This window comes from Camellia sinensis, chromosome 9 (genome assembly GCF_055761805.1).
Source record: "Camellia sinensis isolate YWXY chromosome 9, ASM5576180v1, whole genome shotgun sequence".
NCBI lineage: Eukaryota > Viridiplantae > Streptophyta > Magnoliopsida > Ericales > Theaceae > Camellia > Camellia sinensis.
In genome coordinates this window covers 74,416,840-74,427,469 of record NC_138969.1, presented here as the reverse complement: position 1 = coordinate 74,427,469, position 10,630 = coordinate 74,416,840, and the positions used below count along the sequence as shown (strand labels likewise).

General features: G+C 44.5%; 1 long non-coding RNA gene across 1 annotated transcript; it reads right to left on the bottom strand.

Annotated features, from left to right (window-relative positions):
• Positions 1-4,564: 4,564 nt before the first annotated feature.
• LOC145798661 (uncharacterized) lies at positions 4,565-6,994 on the bottom strand. Its single transcript, XR_014339975.1, has 3 exons — positions 6,581-6,994; positions 5,602-5,655; positions 4,565-4,837 (listed from the first exon to the last, which is right to left on the bottom strand). It is a non-coding gene; the product is annotated as an uncharacterized LOC145798661 (long non-coding RNA).
• Positions 6,995-10,630: the final 3,636 nt, after the last annotated feature.

Here is a 10,630-nt window from a genome sequence, read left to right as displayed (position 1 = left end):
GCGGCACAAATCGGCCGGCATTAGGCTTAGGTATTTTGCCGATCAGATTAATAAATCTGCCCTTACCCCAGCCAGTGTATGAACTCCGAAAGCCGAATAGAACTAGTTCATGGAGTGGCTACGGCACAAATCAACCGACATTAGACTTAGGTATTTTGCCGATCAGATTAATAAATCTACCCTTGCCCCAGCCAATGTATGAACTCCGAAAGCCGAATAGAACTAGTTCATGGAGTGGCTGCGGCATAAATCGGTCAGCATTAGGCTTAGGTATTTTGCCGATCAGATTAATAAATCTGCCCTTGCCCCAGCCATTGTATGAACTCCGAAAGTCGAATAGAACTTCTAGATCAGAGTGAATGAATAATGTTAAATATTGGTGGTTGCTGGAGTGCACGCATTGATGATGTCGCCTCGGGAGTGGGGTGCACTCCTAAGTGATTAAAAATGGGTTGAGAGATTCCATCTGGGTTTCATAAAGCGACTCGACTCTGCTCGTCTTTCATGGCCGGAAAAGTGTGAATGTCAACCAGATTTTTCTTTAATAGTAAGGAGGAAGGCAGGACTTTGGCAGAGCTGGACTCATCAATGAATCGAGGTGGCGAGCCTCCCCATACGGGAGGTAGGGCATCTGCAGAGCACGAGAGGCACCACTCTCTGCGTCGACGAAGCAGGTCACCAAGAAAGGAGAAGCGTCAATGGGGGAGCTCTCCTCGTTCGCAAAGTGAGGCCAGCATACCACCACGCCCATTGAGCTTTTGTGTTTTCATTGGGAACAGACCGATGACAGAGGCGGATTCCATTATCTGGGACCCGAATGTGGCGGTTGAATTCCCATGACAGATTTTTCTGCAGGAAGTACAGCAGTCGATGGTTGGTCGACCTGACTTTGAGGTGTTTTGAGAGGGCGTTCATGGGGCGGTGAAAGGGTTGTACACAGCCTATGAAATTTGCATGCGCCTTCATGCTGCGCGACGAGAAATAGAGAAGAAGGATGAACGCATTCGAAGCTTGGAAGCTCGCGCACAAGTGGCTGAGCGTGAGCTAAGGAAGGTCAAGGCCGCTCAGACACAACCAGCCGGACAGGCTAACCCAATCGTAGAAGAAAGGGTGACCCAGCGGCTTATCAGTACTGCACTTACCGATCGTGATACGGCAAGCATGCTTGCGATAGAGTCCGCGAAGGGGAGGGTTTATGAAAAAGACTTCCATGAAGGCCAGAAAGTGGGGATAGAGAAGACTCGGGAAAAGCTCGCTGAGGTAGTTTACCGATGTGAAAATCGTGGATTTAAGCACGGTTGGATCAAGGCATTTCAAGCCGCGGAAGCTCTCCGAGCGTTGGGCATTGATTTGGCGTTGCCACTATACCAACATAATCATTTTCCCTTTTCCGCCTTTGAAGTCGAGCAGAGTAAGGATGAGGGAGACACTGGATAAAAATACTCATTGTAATGCTCAAATGCAGATTGCGTTCAAAATTATGTAATCATTGGCTAATCAAATAAGATGTTTTATTTTAAATGTTTGTGTTTCGTTATAATTTTTGTTCGGCACACACGTGTTTGCATGTTTTGTGTTTCATTGTATAAATGTTTGAATAAATGTGTTTTAAATGATTGAATAAACATTGACCGGCCCGAGTTAACTAAGCATTTCATTTCGAATGTTTATATGCTTTAATGTGTAAACGGTTTTTGCCTGCTTGAAATAACAGAGCATTCTACATTAAATATTTATTCAGCATACACGTGTTACGCACGTCTCTGGCTTCAAATTTGGAAACATGGCCAATCGTGATATCCACGAATGACGCCCCGAATCTGGAGGCTTTTTCGGCCCAAAGGGTTTTTCTGCGGGAAGTACAGCAATCGATGGTTGGTTGACCTAACTTCGAGGTGTTTTGAGAGGGCGTTCATGCGGTGGTGAAAGGGCTGTACACCGCCTATGAAATCGGCATACGCCTTCGTGCTGCGCGACGAGAAATAGAGAAAAAGGATGAACGCATTCGAAGCTTGGAAGCTCGCGCGGAAGCGGCTGAGCGTGAGCTAAGAAAGGTCAAGGCCGCTCAGACACAACCAGCCGGACAGGCTAACCCAATCATGAAAGAAAGGGTGACCTAGCGGCTTATCAATACTGCACTTACCGATCATGATACGGCGAGCATGCTTGCGATAGAGTCCGCGAAGGAGAGGGCTTATAAAAAAGGCTTCCATGAAGGCTGGAAAGTGGTGATAGAGAAGACTCAGGAAAAGCTCACCGAGGAAGTTTGCCGATGTGAAAATCGTGGATTTAAGTACGGTTGGATCAAGGCATTTCAAGCCGCGGAAGCTCTCCGAGCGTCGGGCATTGATTCGGGGTTACCACTATACCAACGTAATCATTTTCCCTTTTCCGCCTTTGAAGTCGAGCAGAGTGAGGATGAGGAAGACGTCGGATAAAAATACTCATTGTAATGCTCAAACACAGATTGCGTTCAAAACTATGTAATCATTGACTGATCGAATAAGATGTTTTATTTTAAATGTTTGTGTTTCGTTGTAATTTTTGCTCGGCACACACGTGTTTGCATGTTTTGTGTTTCGTTGTATAAATGTTTGAATAAATGTGTTTTAAATGATTGAACAAACATTGACTGGCCCGAGTTAACTAAGCATTTCATTTCGAATGTTTATATGCTTTAATGTGTAAACGGTTTTTGCCAGCTCGACATAATAGAGCATTCTACATTAAATATTTATTCAGCATACACGTGTTACGCACGTCCCTGGCTCCAAATTTGGAAACATGGCCAATCGTGATATCCACGAATGACGCTCCGAATCCGGAGGCTTTTTCGGCCCAAAGGCGTCATGCGCCGATGAGGCTCCGAATCTGAAGACTTTGGCCAATCGTGATATCCACGAAGGGTGCTCCGAATCCAAAGTCTTTTTCGGCACAATGGCGTCATACGCCGATGGGGTTCTGAATCCAGAGACTATTTGGCCAATCATGACATCCACAAAGGGTGCTCCGAATCCGAATACTTGTTCGGCCCAAAGGCGTCATGCGCTGATGAGGCCCTAAATCCGGAGACTTGTTCGGCCCTGAATCCGGAGACTTGTTCGGCCCTGAATCCGGAGACTTGTTCGGCCCAAAAGCGTCATGCGCTAATGGGGCTCTGAATTCGGAGACTATTTGGCCAATCATGATATCCACGGCGGGCACTCCGAATCCGGAGGCTTTTTTGGCCCAACAGCATCATGCACCGATGAGGGTCTGAATCTAGAGACTTGTTCGGCCCAAAGGCGTCATGCGCCGATGGGGCTCCGAATCCGGAGACTATTTAGCCAATTGTGATATCCACGAAGGGCGCTCTGAATCCGGAGGCTTTTTCGGCCCAACGGCGTCATACGCCAATGAGGCTTCGAATTCGGAGACTTGTTCGGCCCAAAGGCGTCATGCGCTGATGGGGCTCCGAATCCGGAGGCTTTTTCGGCCCAACGGCATCATGCGCCGATGAGACTCTAAATCCAGAGACTTTATTTGGCCCAAAGGCGTCATGCGCTGATAGGGCTCCGAATCCGAAGACTATTTGGCCAATCGTGATATCCACGAAGGGTGCTCCGAATCCAAAGGCTTTTTCGGCCCAACGGCATCATGCGCCGATGAGGCTCCGAATCCAAAGACTTTATTTAGCCAATCGTGACATCCACGAAGGACGCTCCGAATCCGGAGGCTTTTATCGGAACACTTTTCAAATGGATTTCGTAGTATGTAAACTGGAATCTTTGCATTATAGAAATGGACTGTGTACATAGTGAATCATTAAAAACTAGTATCATTCCCCACAAGTTAGGTTTAATAATAGAATTTGCGCAAGTGCATGGAATTCCAAGGCCGTGGCAGGCTCCTTCTAGACATGTCTTTGAGCCGATATGTCCCTACTCCCGCAATCGAATCGACTTGATAGGGGCCATCCCAGTTAGGACTCAATTTCCCATCAGCTGGTTTCCTAGCAGCTGGGAGTACTTTCTTCAGAACCAACTCTCCTGGTGTATAGCAGCGCAGCTAAACACGTTGATTATATAACTTAGCAAGCTGCTGCTGATACCGCGCCATAGATGCAAGGGCACGGTCTCTTCATTCTTCAATCAGAATTAAATCCATGGCCAGCATCATGTCGTTTTGGCCCATATCAAAAACTTTCGATTTCAAGGTTAGGAGGCCGATTTCCAAGGGTATGATTGCCTGGGTTCCAAAGCATAGAGCAAACGGCGTTTCCCCAGTAGATCGTCTCGGCGTAGTTCGATAGGCCCACAACACACTCGGCAATTCTTTGACCCACTTGCCTTTAGCTTTCTCCAGCCTCTTCTTGACGGCCTGCTCAATTATTGCGCTGTCGGGAGCCATGATTACAACTTCGACTCCACTGCCCCACTGATTGGATGATCCATCATAGTACAACTGCTAAATGTCCCTAACATAAATTCTCCATGTCACACCCCAAATCCGGGCATGACCGGCCGTGGCCCACAGGGACTTAGCCCAAGGCACACGTAAGCCTAAACACGAATCCAATCACATTGAACAACTGAACAATAGTCCAATAATAAATAACCAAAACTCAATCCAGACATGTCACAATTATAAACGGCAAAATCAACCGTAATCAAACACCATCCAAACTTATGGGATATAAACAACCCACATATCAAAAATAATCCTAAATGAACTTCGATAAGAATAAATATAAATATGCACAAACTTGACATAACACTCTAAACTAAAGGAATGCCCTAGAGGTCCATGCAATTGAGTCCCCGCTACGCCATGACTCCACTCTAAGTCCTTCTAACACCTGGAAATGGTAACAACTAAGTCAGCTGATAGCTCAGTGAGTAGCAACATGGATAGTAAATACAGTTTTGAAAACAGGGTTCAATTCCAAAACAAGATATATATCACAGAAACTAGATTGGCATACAGTTTGGCAAATACAATCTGTTTCAAAAAGAAGGTTCCACAAATCAACACTTAAAATACTCATGTCTCGCAAGAACATGATAAACGACATTTTCCACTTAAAACAGATTATAACATGAACACCAATAATTTTCTGGGTACCAATAAAAACAAATAATCTGCCACACATTTCTCAGGCTATAAGCCCCGTTGGATCCAATACCGAACTAAGAGTCATCCTCAGGGTGGCACCTGGGCCTTTTCTCAAAGACGATCCGATTGAAGGTCACCTAGTTGTTTTTAAAGGTCTGTTCCTTACAATCGTTGAGCACTAGAGTCATCACGGCCCAACCCGGATCTGTTCCCTAGTGGCCAGAGTCACCACACACAGTGGAATAATTTCCCTAGACTAAATACACACATGGTCCCAATAATCAATACACATCAGTTTCGTAAAACATGGTAGTTCATCATTATAAGCATGAGACCAAAACAAATAGCTTACAGTATGCCAAGCTCACACATGTTTCAAAAATAATTTGATTCAATTGATAATATAATAATTTATCAAAACAATTTAATCATGAAACAACAATTTAATTTTCCAACAGTTCAAGGTAGGGGAACATTTGTAAAAATATGTAGCATGAAACTACTCACCTGGAAACAAAATAATATAATCCTCGAATAGAGTATGAAAGTCCAACTAGTGCCCTGAACCAAGTATAAAAACTATACGTCACAACTAATTTCAAAATACTAAAAAAATAGGCACTAAGTAACCTCAACTAAAACGCACTAACACGGCTCAACCCAACTCACCGTTACTCTTAAATATTACCTAAGTTCATATTCTTCAAGGTCTAAAATCACCCAAGACATAGATTCCGATCGAAACTTAACTAAAAATAACTTTAAGATGAAACAGTGTTTTAAACGAGTTTTCTCAATCTATTCGCTAACTTTGAAAATTACAAAACCCACTCCACGCTATTCGAAAAATTCCAATAACCTCCAGATATGATCTAATATATCCTAAGTTTCAAACCCAATTGGTTTCACTTGATTTGCTTATCAAAATAATTTTCTACAATTTATTATATCCAAACAGGTTGTTTTCTGCAGCACTTTAAAGAAATTGACGGTTCTCTTAATATACACGAGCAATCAATGCAAGGCCAAAAACATACGAAACTAGTCTCGTAACCGGTTCTAATGACACTAATTTGATAATTTTTGGATTTATACCCAAAGAGAACAACAATCCCGAATTTACTGTTTCGGACTGGTTTCCTGGACAGATTTGAATACCTCAATTTATATGGATTTCGACTCCCAAAAATTATGAAAAAAATTCAGATATGCAATTCAACGTGTAATTGATCTACTGTAAAAATTTCAGATTAAAATTCATCCGTTTGATATGGTTTCTTGATTTTTAAAGTTTGCGATTCTGTGCAGCATTTTTTGGACTGAAAATTACACCCAATCTTTACACATAAATTTAGCTCCTCAAGTTTCTTAATAGGATATCTATATACACAATACATAAACCTACAACCTCTCCATGAATGAATAAAATAAGGATAGAATAAGGATAGAACAAAGAAAGAAGAGAAGAAAACCTAAGAGGGCTAACCTTTGATGATCACACACAACACAACACACCCAAAAGTTCTTTGATTGCAACATCTTCTTCTTTTTTTCCTTCTCTCAAACCTTCTCCCGTGGCTGCTGTGTTGTTGCCCTATGTGGTGAACAAATAATAGAGTAGGGTTTGTGTTTATTTTATTTTATACTAGTAGTGGGCACACATAGGTCAAATAAATAAATAAATATACAAAATATATGTATAAGTTATATGTAACTCAAATGGTAGGAGTCTTATATATTAACCTTGTGGTCTAGAGTTCAAGTCACACCCTCCTCTCTCTCTCTATATATATATTTTTTATAATAAATCTTGCCTCTAAATTAAATGCTTTCACCACAAATTTATTTTAAGTTTAAAATTAATTAAAACATCCTCCAATAATATTTAATTTGCACCTTAGAATTCACCACAAAAATATTTGAGATAGTAATATTATTATTTAATTATTTACTTAATTTTTATATTCGGGTTCTCACACTCCAGTTCGGCTTCGGTTGAATTTCATTCGACTTGAAGTCGGCAAGACCCCCCGTGAATTCAGCAACAAAGTCAGCAAGCACCTGTCCCTTGATTAAGGTTCTAGGTAGAAACCGAATATCGTACTGGCCAAGTTCAAGAGCCCACTTTGCAACACGTCCTGATGCTTCTGCACTTCGTAGTATTGATCGGAGGGGGTAATCCGTTAGCACCCCGATGCTATGCCCTTGGAAGAAATGCATCAGTTTTCTTGCTACCATGACAAGGGCCAGAATGAGTTTTTCCAGCGGAAGGTAGCATGTTTCGGTGTCAACATTGCTTTGCTCACATAATACACTGGCTGCTGCTCCCCTAGTTCTTCCTTTATCAGTACGGCGCTGACGGTCCAGTCGGAAACTACCAGATACAAAATGAGCGGGTCACCGGCCGAAGGCGTTGTCAAGAGTGGAACTGATCAGAGGTAGGTCTTGAGGCCGTTGAAAGCAGCTTCGCACTCGGCGGACCATTCAAAAGCCTTGCCCTGCCATAGTGTGTGAAAGAACTATCGACAGCGGTCCGTGGAACGACTGATAAACCTGTTGAGTGCGGTGGCCATCCCCATTAACTTCTGAACTTCCTTGACTGATCGCGGGGAGCCGAGTTCTAGGATTGCGGTGATTTGCCTTGGGTTGGCTTCGATTCCTCGGTGGTTGACAATGTAACCCAAGAATTTGCCAGAGCCAATCTCAAACGCACATTTGGAAGTGTTCAGCTTTACTCTATATTTACGTAGAATGTCGAATGTCTCTTCCAGGTCGGCTATATGATTCTGCTCTTCCTTGGACTTGACCACCAAATCGTCAATGTACACTTCCATAGTGTGGTCGAGTTGCTCCTTGAACATGGCAATGACCAATCTTTGGTAAGTTGACCCTGCATTCTTCAGCCCAAAAGGCATAACCTTGTAGCAGTATGTTCCTCTTGGGGTGAGGTATGCAGTTTTATCTTGGTCCTCCAGATGCATAGCGATTTGATGGTAGCCTTTGTAAGCATCGAGGAAGCTCATACGCTGATGGCGTGTCATCACATCTACAAGTTGGTCAATTCTGGGTAGGGGAAAACAATCATTGGGGCAGGCTTTGTTTAGGTCCGTGAAATCGACGCACACTCGCCAAGTCCCATTTTTATTCTTCACAACCACTGTATTAGAGAGCCATGTAGGGTAGCTCACTTCCCTGATTGCCCCGGTGTCAAGCAACCTGTCAACCTCCTCGACAACTGCGGCAGTGTGCTCTGTGGCTGACCGCCGGCTTTTCTGAATGATCGGCTTGCATTTAGGGTCAACATCTAAACGGTGCTGGGAAACGGACGGATCTATACCCGGCATCTCGTATGGAGTCCACGCAAAGACATTAAGGTTGCTGAGCAGGAAAGAGATTAGCTGCTGTCTGTCAGCTTAATTCAAGGAGGCGCCGACCATGAAGAACTTGTCTGGGCTTCCGTCGATTTCAACTCGATCTAGGCCTTCCGTGGCCTTTTCACTTGGTAGCCGCCCAACATCGTCAAGGCTCTCCCAATCCGGTACCTCAATGGAATTCACTTGCGACTCTTTTGGCGTCTTTCCAACAAGGAGATAGCATGCTTGCGCCGAGTTCTGTGAGCCATGGATTTGCTCAATGCCGCGTTCTATCGGGAAATGTAGCAGCTGATGATAGGTGCTTGGCACAGCCTGCAAAGTATGCAACCAAGTTTGCCCCATAATGAGATTGTACAGCGATGGCAGCTTGACGACCAAGAATTCCACATCCACTATTCGGGAGCCTGCCCGAACGGGTAGTGTGATTTTCCCCAACGGGTATTCTAGGTTAGCGTTGAAGCCGAATAGTGGACAAAGGGCCGGAGAGAGATCCGATTCGGAGAAGCCGAGTTTGGTGAATGTCTTGTAGTACATAACTTTCGACGTGCTCCCCAGATCAATGAGTACACGCTCAACCGTGAATCGGTTTACGCGTAATTCAATTACCAAGGGATCAATGTGGGGAAATGTCACTCCGGTCAAATCTGAATCATCTAAAGCAATGCTCGCAGCTTCATGGGGCCGTTTAGCCAGAGTGAGTTAATTTTGAGGGTCAGGATTCGACTGAATTGTATGCACTGCGGATGACGTTGGCAGGCTGTATATCATGTGGATTACGCCGAGTGAAGGGGAATCCTGTCTTAAGGCTATTGCTTTGGTTGAGTTACCTTTTCGGACGTGCTGTTGTAGCTGACCATCTTGTACCAACTCCTTCAAGTGATCCTTCAATGCATAACAACTTTCAATATCATGGCCATGGTCTTTGTGATACTCACACCGTCTATCCCGTCTCCTCGTGTCGGGAGGTCCCACCATTTTGGACGGCCATTTGAAGAACGAAAGGTGTTGGACTTTGGTCATTACTGCGCTGATCGACTCTGTCAACGCCGTATATTTCTTGTTGGCGCGCCTCGTGCGCCTACTGTCAACTTACAGTTGTTCATTTGCTCGGCTGGAGCATTGGTCACTCGATCGGCGAGAATCCTGGCTCTTATCTCGTTTGGCCCGATGCCGTGGTTTAGGGCTCTGAGGTGGTGTGGAATTTATTGGCTGAGCAATTTCAGAAGGAGTCGTCTTGTTGGCCGTGTTTTCGGCTTTAACTCGCAAGGCGTCATCTTCCACTTTGCAGTATTCTTCAACTTTCTTCATCAACGACCAGACCGTTTTGGGAGGCCGTCTGGTCAAAAAGCTGCGGAGGGCACTGTCTGGATGTAAACCCATCTTGAAGGCAGTAATGGCCATGGAGTCATTGCAAGCGTCATATACCAGATTAAAACACTCCCAGTACCGCACTGAATACGCATAAAGGGTTTCGCCTAGTTGAATCTGCATTGCTCAGAGGGAATTGGCTTACTTTGGCTGGACCTCATTAGTGATAAATCTTGCCCTGAATGATTTTTGGAGTTGGTGGAAGCTTTTAATCGAAGCTGGCTCCAGTTTATAATACCACCTGACAGCTAGTGGTCCTAAACTGCTCGGAAATATTCTGCACATGAGAGCCTCATCGTCTGCGTGCAATGTCATGGCTTGCTTGTAGTGACGGATGTGATCGATGGGATATGATTTTCCATCATAGAGAGTGAATGACGGAGCTTTGAACTTTTTGGGAAAAACCGCCCTTACATTCCGTCGCACAAAGGGATCATGCTAGTCTTCTTCATCTGAACTGTTTCTTCTTCGCTTATGCCTTATACGTGGACTCTCTTCAGAGGAACTGGAAGTTTCAGGTCGTCCCTTCTTCTTGGGCTCCGGGAATAATGAGTCGGAGTCGCTATCAGTGTCTTGTTGTCGGGCTCGAGGTCGTCGACCACCTGCCCTCAGAGGTCGTTCCAGATCTTGGCGTACAGCTTGTTTGGACATCGCCACTTCTAAGGCCAAATCCTGACGGAGACATTCATTCTCAGTGATCATGTTCTCCAATCTCTGTTCGTTTTGCTTTGCTTATTCCATGATCGCTTGCATTGCCTCATGCTCTGAAGTCGAGGGCGAGGCGACGTTCAAAG